This window comes from Orussus abietinus, unplaced genomic scaffold (assembly GCF_000612105.2).
Source record: "Orussus abietinus isolate OABI.00-Male unplaced genomic scaffold, Oabi_2.0 scaffold244, whole genome shotgun sequence".
NCBI classification, from domain to species: Eukaryota; Metazoa; Arthropoda; class Insecta; order Hymenoptera; family Orussidae; genus Orussus; species Orussus abietinus.
Genome location: NW_019394567.1, coordinates 65,414 through 79,183, shown reverse-complemented (window position 1 = coordinate 79,183; position 13,770 = coordinate 65,414).

The window sequence follows — 13,770 nt, the reverse complement described above, 5'->3', positions numbered from 1 at the left end:
TTTATCCCTATTCTTGGAGCGAGGTGTCCACGCCCGACAGCTGGATGCAAATTGGCCTTGAAACCCATTTATCCTAGACAGGGATCGTAAAACACCTTCAAACGTGTAGGTTGTAGGTTCCACAGAGAAGTAGAGAAGGTCCACCATTGCCCACACGTGGTGCAATGATAGCAATGTTGGTTTAATGAAGATATTGCAATGCCAATGCATTAAACTGGCGCCTATTATGAAATGTCTATCAGCGTGTGTGGAAAATCTGCAAGAGTGTTCATTATTACCTATCTAGGGTGCCAACTTACTGATGAGGGACCCAAATAAGATCATCGCATGATTGCATCCAGGACCCAGCTAGGATATTCTAAGTTAGGTCAGTAAAGAAAGGATCTGATCAAATATTGATGATGCGTCGTTCATTTTTTGTTGGGCACTATCTAGGTGCTGATGGGTATGGCCTATGAAACCCATTTCACCTAGACAGGGAACATAAAACACCTTCAAATGCGTAGGTTGTAGGTTCCACAGAGAAGTAGAGAAGGTCCACCATTGCCCACACGTGGTGCAATGATAGCAATGTTGGTTTAATGAAGATATTGCAATGCCAATGCATTAAACTGGCGCCTATTATGAAATGTCTATCAGCGTGTGTGGAAAATCTGCAAAAGTGTTCATTATTACCTACCTAGGGTTCCATCTTACTGATGAAGGACCCAAATAGGATCATCACATGATTGCTTCTAGGACCCAGCTACAATTTTCTAAGTTAGGCCAGGAAAGAAAGGATCGGATCAAATATTGATGATGTGTCATTCATTTATCCATGGGTACCATCTGGGCGTTGATGGGGTTAACCTATGAAACCGATTTCCCCTAGACAGGGAACATAAAACACCTTCGAAGGCGTAGGTTGTAGGTTCCACAGAGAAGTAGAGAAGATCCACCATTGCCCACACGTGGTGCAATGATAGCAATGTTGGTTTAATGAAGATATTATAACGACAACGCATCATACTGGCGCCTGTTATGAAATGTCTATCAGCGAGTGTGGAAAATCTGCAAAAGAGTTCATTATTCCCTATCTAGGGTGCCAACTTACTGATGGGGGAGCGAAATAGGATCATCACACGTTTCCGTCTAGGACCCAGCTACAATATTCTAAGTTAAGCCAGGAAAGAAAGGATCAGATCAAAAATTGATGATGCGTCGTTTATTTCTTGATGGGTACTATCTACGTGCTGATGGGGATGACCTATGGAACACATTTCAGGAAATTAAATTATATATATATATTTGTAGATCAATAGTGGACATGTAATCTTCATCTACAATAGACATAGATATTTATATATATACTTTAGATATTTTTCTAGGTGGATGATACACCTAATTTAGATGATTAATTTACGTATATTCCACTTCATGGGTTGCCTGGGTCCATATTAGCAACATGTTAAATTATAGATATTCATATACATCCTTTAGACATTTTTCTACATGGATGATAGACGATATTGCTACACCTATAGACCTAATTTAGACGATTAATTTACGTACATCCCACTTCATGGGTTGCCTGGGTCCATATTAACAACATGTTATATCATAGATATTCATATACATCTTTTAGATATTTTTCTAGGTGGATGATAGACGATATATATTTGCTATACCTATAGACCTAATTTAGACGATTAATCCATGTATATTCCACTCCATGGGTTGCCTGGGTCCATATTAACAACATGTTATATCATAGATATTCATATACATCCTTTACATATTTTTCTAGGTGGATGACAGACCATATACATTTGCTACACCTATAGACCTAATTTAGACGATTAATTTACGTATATTCCACTTCATGGGTTGCCTGGGGGAAGCGTTAGATATCTCTGGGGCACTCGAGGATTAGCTTGATATGAAACAGAGCTCTCGAAGACCGGACAGCTCGTTGATAAGGCAGCCTCTCGGCTATTTCCAAACGACCGGGATGACAAAATTATTCTCCCATAATTGAGAAGAGGTTGAAAAAAAATCCCCGCAAACCGCGCCAATGATGTCAATGAGTCCCGAAATGGACAGCGCTTAAGGTGAAGTGAAACACGTCGAGGAACTTGATCGACGTCGATAAAGAAGATTTTTCTAAATGTCTTCGTTGCAGACGTTGGTTTTTATATCGACAACTGTGTCGAATTATATTGGGTATTGTACCAAATGGCACACTCCACCTGTCGTTTTCGTACAATAAATATCAAGAAATCGAAGTAAAACTCTAGAAATCCTCTGAATTCGTGCTTTCTGAGGCCCTAATTGACTGCAGAGAAACCCCCTGCGCCATCTGTGATTTCCAGGTCAATTAAATTTTCACTCCGAGACCTCATATTCACATCGTTTTGGCATAGAAGCATATACAACACTTTTTTTGCCTTTATCCCGTTCAAATGCGAGTTTATCGATTACCAGAGTGTTCTAAATTCTCGTAAAATTGTCCTGACCCTTTCGATTCTCATATCAGAGCCTTCAATAATTGAATATCGATCGAAATATGAGAGCTCAACATCATTCATCGATCTTAAAGTGAAGTGAAACATCGATGGACCCCCTGCGCCATCTGTGATTTCCAGGTCAATTAAATTTTCACTCCGAGACCTCGTATTCCCATCGTTTTGGAATAGAAGCGCATACAACACTTTTTTTGCCTTTATCCCGTTCAAATGCGAGTTTATTGATTCCCAGAGTGTTCTAAATTGTCATAAAATTGTCCTGACCCTTTCGATTCTCATATCAGAGCCTTCAATAATTAAATATCGATCGAAATATGAGTTTTACTTCAATTTCTTTATAATTATTGTACGAAAACGACAGGTGGAGTACGCCGTTTGGTACAATACCCAATATAATTCGATATAGCTGTCAATATAAAAACCAACGTCGGCAACGTACGGAGTAAGAAAAATCTTCTTTACCGACGTCGATCAAGTTCTTTAATATTTTTCCCTTCACCTTAAGGTTGATGAATGACATTTTTCTCTAAGCTTCAATCGCCTCACTCAACATTGCATTTTTCTTTTTTTCTTTTTCTTATCAATTCTGATTTATGTACTCGAGTACTGTGCGACGCCATTATTGCTCTTAAATCAATACGTCGTCACTTCGCTACGCTCGATCTAATGATCCTTCACCCTTGTCGATCGTTCTTTCCGTTAGCGGCTATCGATGGCGCGATCGATAGATCGATCGATCACGGCGACAGGTTTTACGGTTCTAGGGCCTGATTAGCATTTTCGATGCGAAGAGACATCTTCCTGTCACGTTCTGCAACCTTTCCTCCTCATCTTTGACACTTCCTGTCATGAATGGAACCCCATGGTAATGTCAACGAAGCCATTGTCTTGAAATTTTGCCTCCATCAATCGTCAGGGAATATATGATGTATATAAAGCTGGAATTGCCACTTTAGCACAATTCAATAAAATTTATTGCAAATTTTATTGCTAATTCATTGCTATTTTATTGCGCAAGGAAAACATTTTTTGCTCTTATAGTTTTCCGAAAAATGGTGACGATGCAATAAAATAGCAATGAATTAGCAAGAAATTTGTTGCAAAATTTCTTGCTAATTCATTGCTATTTTATTGCACAAGAAAGTGTATAAAGCTGGAATTGCCACTTTAGCACAATTCAATAAAATTTGTTACAAAATTTCTTGCTAATTCATTGCTATTTTATTGCATCGCCACCATTTTTCGGAATAGTATAAGAGCAAAAAATGTTTTCCTTGTGCAATAAAATAGCAATGAATTAGCAAGAAATTTTGCAACCAATTTTATTGTATTGTGCTAAAGTGGCAATTCCAGCTTTATATACATATATGATGTATAGTTTGGATTAGGTTGGGAGAAATGTTTTATCAACATTTTGACTTTTCCTTATGTATATATCACACTTTCGAAATGTGCGACGCCTTTTTTATTATTTCTTTTCTTCAGGGATGCTTGAACGCCGAGGAAGGGAGATAACGATAACTCAAACGAAAGTTTCGACTCGAGTTTCCTCGACCTGAAGATACGACATGTTTGTAGAGAAGATTGACAAGTCTCCCGAGGTCCAGATAAGATTTCACGTCCGTGCTCGACGACTATACAAACTCAGGTGTTATTCACCCGACACTTAGTGACATTTTCGAGACTTTCCGGGGGAACGAGTCTCATTATCTCAACATTTTTATTTCTGGCACGACGTCTCAAATATTCACAAGAAAGCCTGTGAAAAAATAAACGCCATGGAACGGAAGAATTTTTTGGTTAATCCGAAGAATAATTATTTTAATAGTAAGTTGATTCCTTAACTTAGCGCGGACAAGAACCAAAATGGCGTCGGGCTCTCATATTTCGATCGATATACAATTACCGAAGGCTCTGATATGAGAAAATCGATAATCTCGCATGAAAACCAACGTCGGCAACGTACGGAGTAAGAAAAATCTTCTTTACCGACGTCGATCAAGTTCCTTAATATGTTTCACTTCACCTTAAGGTTGATGAATGACATTAAGCTTTCATATTTCGATCGATATGGAATTCTTTAAGGCTCTAATATGAGAAACGAAAGGGTCAGGACAATTTTACGACAATTTAGAACACTCTGGTAATCGATAAACTCGCATTTGAACGGGATGAAGGCAGAACTTTTTCTGTGTCTCATGCGCTCGTACATATAAATACCAAGTGTAAAAACCAACGTCGGCAATAGGTATAAAGAAAGATCTTCTTTACCGACGTCGATCAAGTTCCTCGATGTGTTTCACTTCCCTTTAAGATGGCGTCGGGTAACAGTGAGGACAACTTAGACGTGACTGCAAGGCCTAAACACGAACGGTTAAAAATACCGTGGAAAAGAAAGGAGGGAGAAATGAGAGAAAGACTTGGCCGCCCATGCTGCAAACAAAGAGCCGACTATGAACCACCGCCAACTGTGTCCCCTCGTAAAATGTTAACATCGACCTGCCAGCAAGCTATGAAAATCCGTGCCAAGTCGGATTTAACTTTCGTTTCGATTTGAGGTCCCCCTCTTCCGAAGCGCCCCCAAAGTTCGTGGGAAGAAACGGAAGCTTGCTCTCGGTGGTACTTGTTGTGGCATTATGACTTAGGTCATGGTTGGTAGATGTTTAAGGTGAAGTGAAACACCCTTCAAATCAGTCGATTCGAATACAACACTTTTTTTTAAAGGTATTAGACCAAACTGTCCGAAACATTGACACATCACTCCTGATCATCTAAAAATTCTCCTGACACATTCAAAATTTGAATTTTTCAAAAAGATTTTTTAACTCAGCCCAGACTAGGACCAAAATGGCGTCGAACTCTCATATTTCGATCGATATACAATTATCGAAGGCTCTGATATGATAATCGAAAGGGTCAGGACAATTTTACGACAATTTAGAACACTCTGGTAATCGATAAACTCGCATTTCAACGGGATAAAGGCAAACAAAGTGTTGTGTGCGCTTCTATGCCAAAACGATGGGAATACGAGGTCTCGGAGTGAATAAAGAATAATGAAAATAGAGTTCATAGATATCTATATACGTCTTATTTACGTTCAATAAACGTTCATATACGTTTAATTTACGTACATTCCACGGTGCCTGGGTAAATATCAACCGAGATACACAGTACACTCAGTGTTTCAATTGAAAAAAAATGTTTTCGTGTGAAAAACAGCAGAATTATATCTATATACGTCTTATATACGTTCAATAAACGTTCATATACGATTAATTTACAGATATTCCGTAACGGATAGATACACGGTACACTCAAGGTGTCACAATTGCAAAAAAATGTTTCCGTGTGAAAAACAGCAGGATTATATCTATATACGTCTTATATACGTTCAATAAACGTTCATATATGATTAATATACGTACATTCCACGTTCCGCGGTGCCTGGGTAAATATCGACCGAGGTACACAGTAAACTCAAGGGGTCACAATTGCAAAAAAATGTTTCCGTGTGAAAAACTGCAGAATTATACCTATATACGTCTTATAAACGTTCATATACGATTAATATACGTACATTCCACGTTCCGCGGTGCCTGGGTAAATATAGACCGAGATACACAGTACACTGAAAGTGTTTGAATTGCAACAAAAAATGTTTCCGTGTGAAAAACAACAGAATTGTATCTATATATGTCTTATATACGTTCAATAAACGTTCATATACGATTAATTTACGGATATTCCGTAACGGATAGATACACGGTACACTCAAGGTGTCACAATTGCAAAAAAATATTTCCGTGTGGAAAACAGCAGAATTATATACGTGTTATATACGTTCAATAAACGTTCATATACGATTGATTTACGGATAGATACACGGTACACTCAAGGTGTCACAATTGCAAAAAAATGTTTCCGTGTGAAAAACAGCAGAATTATATCCATATACGTCTTATATACGTTCAATAAACGTTCATATACGATTAATTTACGGATATTCCACGTTCAAAGGGGTCTTAATTTCCGTGTGTTCGCCGCTGGTTTCCGCGTGAAAGCGTGGCCTTACCGCAAAATGTATTCACGTTGTAGGTGGGCCATTACGCCGATGAAAAATCCCGATTAGAGGTTGGTTAAGCTCGTTCTGACGATTCTCAATGGCGCTGCTCGCAGAGCGGAGAATTATGGCGACGGCGGTGTCGAAACGCGCATGCGCGAGACTGAGGACATAAATAAAGGCGGCATTTCCATCGCAATTCGAATCTTACTCAATTCCCGTGTTTTTTAAATCGAACTATAGTTGTCTGCCTTTGTTACGACGAAATGTCTGCGGATTTCATCGCCGATTCGGAAAATCGCTTCCAGACGGATGAACACTTATGAAATACTGAACTAAACTCGGTAGAGGTTTGGGTCAAGTATACTGGAAAATTGGTTTATTTAGTACATACATGGAAATATGTTTAAACTGCTTTTTTTAAGGGGATATGAAAGTGGCATCCGAAGAGTCAATCGTTCATGAAACTTTTTTCCGACTTCGGAGTGCTGAATCGTTTCAGATTTTACAACTTGAATGTGGAGGCTATGTATGATATAACTAAGGTCCTGATATTCTTGAAATTCTATTTTTTACAATAGATTTTAAATATATCTATCAACACATTTTTAACAAATTGAAATTTCATGAGTTTCAGGACCTCGGAGTGGTGAATCGTTTCAGATTTTCCAACGTGAATTTGGAGGCTATATATAATATAACTAAGGTCCTACTACACATGAAATTTCATTTTTTATAACAGATAATATCTATGAACACATTCTTAACAAATTGAAATTTCATGAGTTTCAGGACCTCGGAGTGCAGGATCGTTTTAAATTTTCCAATGTGAATGTGGAGGCTACAAGTAAGGTCCTACTACACATGAAATATCATATTTTATAACAGATAATATCTATGAACACATTTTTAACAAAGTGAAATTTCATGAGTTTCAGGACCTCGGAGTACTGGATCGTTTTAAATTTTCCAATGTGAATGTGGAGGCTATAAGTAAGGTCCTGATACTCATGAAATTTCATTTTTTATAACATTTTAAAAATACCTATGAACACATTTATAACAAATTGAAATTTCCTGAGTTTCAGGACTTTTGTTACACCCTCCATGTTTGTATTGTAATGTTTGAATCGAATCGGTACAGTTTGGGGGAAAATTTCATAAACGAGGACTCTTTGACAATAACTTTACTGTAAAACTGTTAAGTAAATTATTACAACGAAATATATTTTCTGCGCGTAAACATAATAGCAGGAACTGTCGAATGCAATTCCGGTAAATTTCATATGACGTCTGTATTTGGCAACTCGGTTGGCCATTATTACTGTAATGCTTATCATTACCATTACGCTTGATAACTGTTGAGGCCTTTCCAGAGATGTTCGAAGGTCGTTTCGCGTGTCACTGCTCTCGGCACGAAATAATAAATTGCACAGGCAAAACGAAACCGCCAGCCACGGGTAAACCGTCCGAAAACGAGTTTTGCCACACGGTAATTAAAGGACAATTAATCTGGTAATTATCGGGCACGACCCGGGAGGTTTCCCGTGTGAAGAAGAGGAGCGCGGAGACTTCGATGCGAGACATCGGCACAAGAAATGTGCCGATGCAGAAGGAAATTTGATTCATTCTTAAAAATCGTTTGAATTATTCCATTTTGTTCATTTTCCAAAGCGATGAAATACCAAAACATTCGATTCATTTACTGAATTATCAAAATAATCGGTTCATTCAAGACCATGCCAAAGTCAGAGCGGAGACTTCAATACGAGACATCGGGCACAAGAAATGTGCCCGATGCAGAAGGAAATTCGATTAATTCTTAAAAATCCTTTGAATTATTTCATTTTGTTCATTTTTCAAAGCGATGTAATACCAAAATATTCGGTTCATTCATTAAATTATCGAAGTACTTGGTTCATTTATGATTATATCAAAGTTAGAGCAGAGACTTCGATGCGAGACATCGGCACAAGAAATGTGCCGATGCAGAAGGAAATTCGATTAATTCTTTAAAATCGTTTGAATTATTTCATGTTAATCATTTTGCAAAGCGATGTAACACCAAAATATTCGATTCATTGATTAAAGTATCAAAACATTCTGTTCATCTATGATCATATCAAAGTTAGAGGGGAGACTTCGATGCGAGACATCGGCACAAGAAATGTGCCCGATGCAGAAGGAAATTCGATTAATTCTTAAAAATCCTTTGAATTATTTCATTTTGTTCATTTTTCAAAGCGATGTAATACCAAAATATTCGGTTCATTCACTAAATTATCGAAGTACTTGGTTCATTTATGATTATATCAAAGTTAGAGCCGAGACTTCAATGCGAGACATCGGCACAAGAAATTTGCGCGATACAGAAAAGAAATATGGTTAACTATTCGAAATCGTTTGGATTGTTTCATTTTGTTCAATTTGCAAAGCGATGAAATACCAAAATATTCGATTCATTGATTAAAGTATCAAAACATTCTGTTCATCTATGATCATATCAAAGTTAGAGGGGAGACTTCGATGCGAGACATCGACACAAGAAATGTGCCCGATGCAGAAGGAAATTCAATTAATTCTTAAAAATCCTTTGAATTATTTCATTTTGTTCATTTTGCAAAGCGATGTAATACCAAAATATTCGGTTCATTCACTAAATTATTAAAATACTCGGTTAATTCAAGACCATATCAAAGTCAGAGCGGAGACTTCAATGTGAGACATCGGCACAAGAAAGGTGCCTGGTGCAGACGAAAATTCAGTTAATCCTTTAAAATCGTTAAATTATCCCATTTTGTTTGTTTTCCAGAGCGATGAAATACCATTCGATTCATTTATATAATATACAATTACAATATTTTATTTGACCGACCAAAAATTATTAACCAAAGAACTTTGTTACGTCGAACAGATATCTGGTTGTTCGTATTGTAACCATATTCAATGGCGGATCCGGAAAAAAATTGTATTGAAGCGACGGAAAATTTTTCTGGCCGTCCAAATAAAGACGTCGGAGGTGCGCCCAGGATGTAATCACTGTACTTCACACACGATTAATCAGGTACACTGGGGACAGAAGCGGACAATAAGCGATTTGCGATTCGAGGATACGTAATGGCGATCGGGAGATAAAATAAACCTGAAGGCGAATCGACAGTAACGAAAATGACGACAAAAATTGACAACCCACGTTCTAAGCCTTATTCAAAAATGTCCCAAAGGTGCTATATTTCTTTAACACCATACGCGCCATTTTCAACTTGATTTTTTAACACATTTATTATAAATCCCTAAATAAATCCCCCTTGAGATACTTAGCAAAGATTACAAAGAAACATTTAGAAATTATTCTATGCTACTAGGGTAGAAGTCGAAAAAGGCGTCCAAAATTCCCGACGTAGAGAATAAACGCAAAAAGTAAGATGGCCGCCCTCGAACGGAACAAAAATATTAGAACAATTTCTCGTGTCTTTTTTTTATATCAAATGAAGGGTCCGATAACATTCGTGAAGTAAAAAATGTATTTTTATTATGCTCGCGAGTCAAAAAACATAACTTCTACATATGTTGATAAATTATTGATACTAAATATGTCATTGAGATTTTCAAGAAATATTTCAATTATCTTCCAATAAAATCTCCAAGAAATCTTGAAAAATCTGTCACTTGAGATATTTAGCAAAGAGTACAAAGAAACATTTAGAAATTATTCTATGCAACTAGGGTAGAAGTCAAAAAAGGCGTCCAAAATTCCCGACGAAGAGAATAAACGCGAAAAGAAAGATGGCCGCCGTCGAGGTCTACCTTATCGCCCTGGCGGCCAATTTGGGGGGAGAATTTATTTGTCGCACGCGAGAGAAAATAAATAGTAATAAAACGGAGGCGTCCACGTGTGCGTGCGACTTCGAAGACACGATGTGGGACCTCTTTCGTCCACTTTTTCCCTCTCCAGGATAACCTCTTCAGGGTGTGGCCACGCGGCTGATATACCAGCCCGGGCACGGTTCGTTTGCGTTAACTTCGACGGGATTTATCTCCCGGGCGAGAAGGTAGGCCATAACGAATACGCGTGCGTATACGAGGGATTTTATGGGAACGGGTCCACCATACATGGTAACGTGCCCTGGGCTCATCCCGCAGCGCAAGTCCAGGCAACCCATGAAGTGGAATATACGTGGATTAATCGTCTATATTAGGTCCATACGTATAGCGAAGGGATATCGTCTATCATCCACCTAGAAAAATTTCTAAAGGATGTATATGAATATCTATGATATAACATATTGCTAATATGGACCCAGGCTACCCATGGAGTGGAATGTACGTAGATTAAACGTCTAAATTAGGTCTGTAGGTATAGAAAATAAATGTCGTCTATCATCCAGTTAATAAAATATATAAAGGTTGTATATGATTATCTATGATATAACATATTGCTAATATGGACCCAGGCAATCCATGAAGTGATACGTAGATTAATCGTCTATATTAGATCTATAGGTATAGGGAACAGATATCGTCTATCATCCACCTTGAAAAATATCTAAAGGATATATATGAATATCTATGATATAACATATTTCTAATATGGACCCAGGAAATTCATGAAGTGGAATATACGTAGATTAATCGTCTGAATTAGGTCTATAGGTATAGCAAATCATCTATCATTCACCTAGAAAAATATCTAAAGGATGTATATGAATATCTATAATATAACATGTTGCTAATATTGACCCACGCAACCCATGAAGTGGAATATACGTGGATTAATCGTCTATATTAGGTCTATACGTATAGCGAAGGGATATCGTCTATCATCCACCTAGAAAAATTTCTAAAGGATGTATATGAATATCTATGATATAACATATTGCTAATATGGACCCAGGCTACCCATGAAGTGGAATGTACGTAGATTAAACGTCTAAATTAGGTTTATAGGTATAGCAAATGTATATCGTCTATTATCCATCTATAAAAATATCTAAATATGAATATCTGTAAAATAACATATTGTTAATATGCACCCAGGGAACCCATGAAGTGGAATATACGTAAATTAAACGTCTAAATTAGGTCTATAGGTATAGCAAATGTATATTGTCTATCATCCACATAGAGAAATATTTAAAGGGTGTATATGAATATCTATGAGATAACACATTGCTAATATGGATCCAGGCAACCCAGGAAGTGGAATATACGTGGATTAATCGTCTATATTAGGTCCATAGGTATAGCAAATGTATATCGTCTATCATCCACCTAGAAAAATATCTAAAGGATGTATATGAATATCTATAACATATTGCTAATATGGACCCAGGCAACGCATGAAGTGGAATATACGTAGATTAATCGTCTGTATTAGGTCACGCCATTTAGTACAATATCAAATATAATTCGACACAGCTGTCAATATAAAAACCAACGTCGGCGACGTAGGTATTTCGAAAAATCTTCTTTACCGACGTCGATCAAGTTCCTCGACGTGTTTCACTTCAGCTTAATGCAACATGAAATTGTGGAGTAAATCATTGAATTCATCGCTGAAGCTTTACAATTAAGGCCTTAAAAATTATGAATCGAGAGGATTTCTGGAGTTTTACTTCCATTTATTTATAATTATTGTACGAAAACGACAGTTGGAGTACGCCATTTGCTACAATACACAATATAATTCGACCCAGCTGTCAATATAAAAACCAACGTCGGCGACGTAGGCATTTAGAAAAATCTTCTTTACCGACGTCGATCAAGTTCCTCGACGTGTTTCACTTCACCTTAAGTATCGACCGATATATCCGGTACACTCTAGGCGTAACAATGTTGCAAATCTCCCCCCATACAGAGAACTAGGGGCGAAAAAGTGGATATTTCTAGGGTAACAGCCTTTCCATGTCGTCACGGTCGCTTTGTGCATAACGCCATCCAATTATTGCAACATCTGCGACGTTGGACCAGCCTAAGTGCTCCGGCTGTCTCGTATATCACGTTAATAAAGATACAATGCATAAATAATCTTCTTATTCACGCGATCCTAACCTTTGAAGCGGAGGGGACAAAAAGTGAAGAATTTTCCCTGGGAGATATTTTGAGAGAAGAAACGGAATGCGTTGGGGAAGAAGGGGAGACGCAAACAGAGATTGCGCTCCAAGACACTGATAGTAGGTTAAGGTGATGTGAAACCCCCCTCAAATCAGTCGATTCGAGTACAACACTTTTTTTTAAGGGTATTAGACCAAACTGTTCGAAACTTTGACACATCTAAGAATTGTCCTGACACATTGAAAAATTTGAATTTTTCAAAACAATGTTTTAAGGTAAAGTGAAACCCCCCTCAAATCAGTCGGTTCGAGTACAACACTTTTTTTTAAGGGTATTAGACCAAACTGTTCGAAACTTTGACCCATCACTCCTGATCATCTAAGAATTGTCCTAATACATTGAAAATTTGGATTTTTCAAAACAATTTCTTAAGATGAAGTGAAACCCCCGTTAAATCAGTCGATTCGAGTACAACACTTTTTTTTAAGGGTATTAGACCAAACTTTCCGTCCGAAACTTTGACACATCTCAGAATTGTCCTGACACATTGAAAAATTTGGATTTTTCAAAACAATGTCTTAAGGTGATGTGCAATTCCCCTCAAATCAGTTGATTTGAGTACAACACTTTTTTTTTAAGGGTATTAGACCAAACTGTTCGAAACTTTGACACATCTAAGAATTGTCCTGACACATTGAAAAATTTTACTTTTTCAAAACAATGTCTTAAGGTAAAGTGAAACCCCCCTCAAATCAGTTGATTCGAGTACAACACTTTTTTTTAAGGGTATTAGACCAAACTGTCCGAAACTTTGACACATCACTCCTGATCATCTAAGAATTGTCCTAATACATTGAAAATTTGGATTTTTCAAAACAATTTCTTAAGATGAAGTGAAACCCCCGTTAAATCAGTTGATTCGAATACAACACTTTTTATTAAGGGTATTAGACCAAACTGTTCGAAACTTTGACACATCACTCCTGAACATCTAAGAATTGTCCTGATATATTGAAAATTTGGATTTTTTGGAAAAAAATTTTTAACTCAGCCCAGACCAGAACCAAAATGGCGTCGAGCTCTCATATTTCGATCAATATACAATTATCGAAGGCTCTGATATGAGAATCGAAAGGGTCAGGACAATTT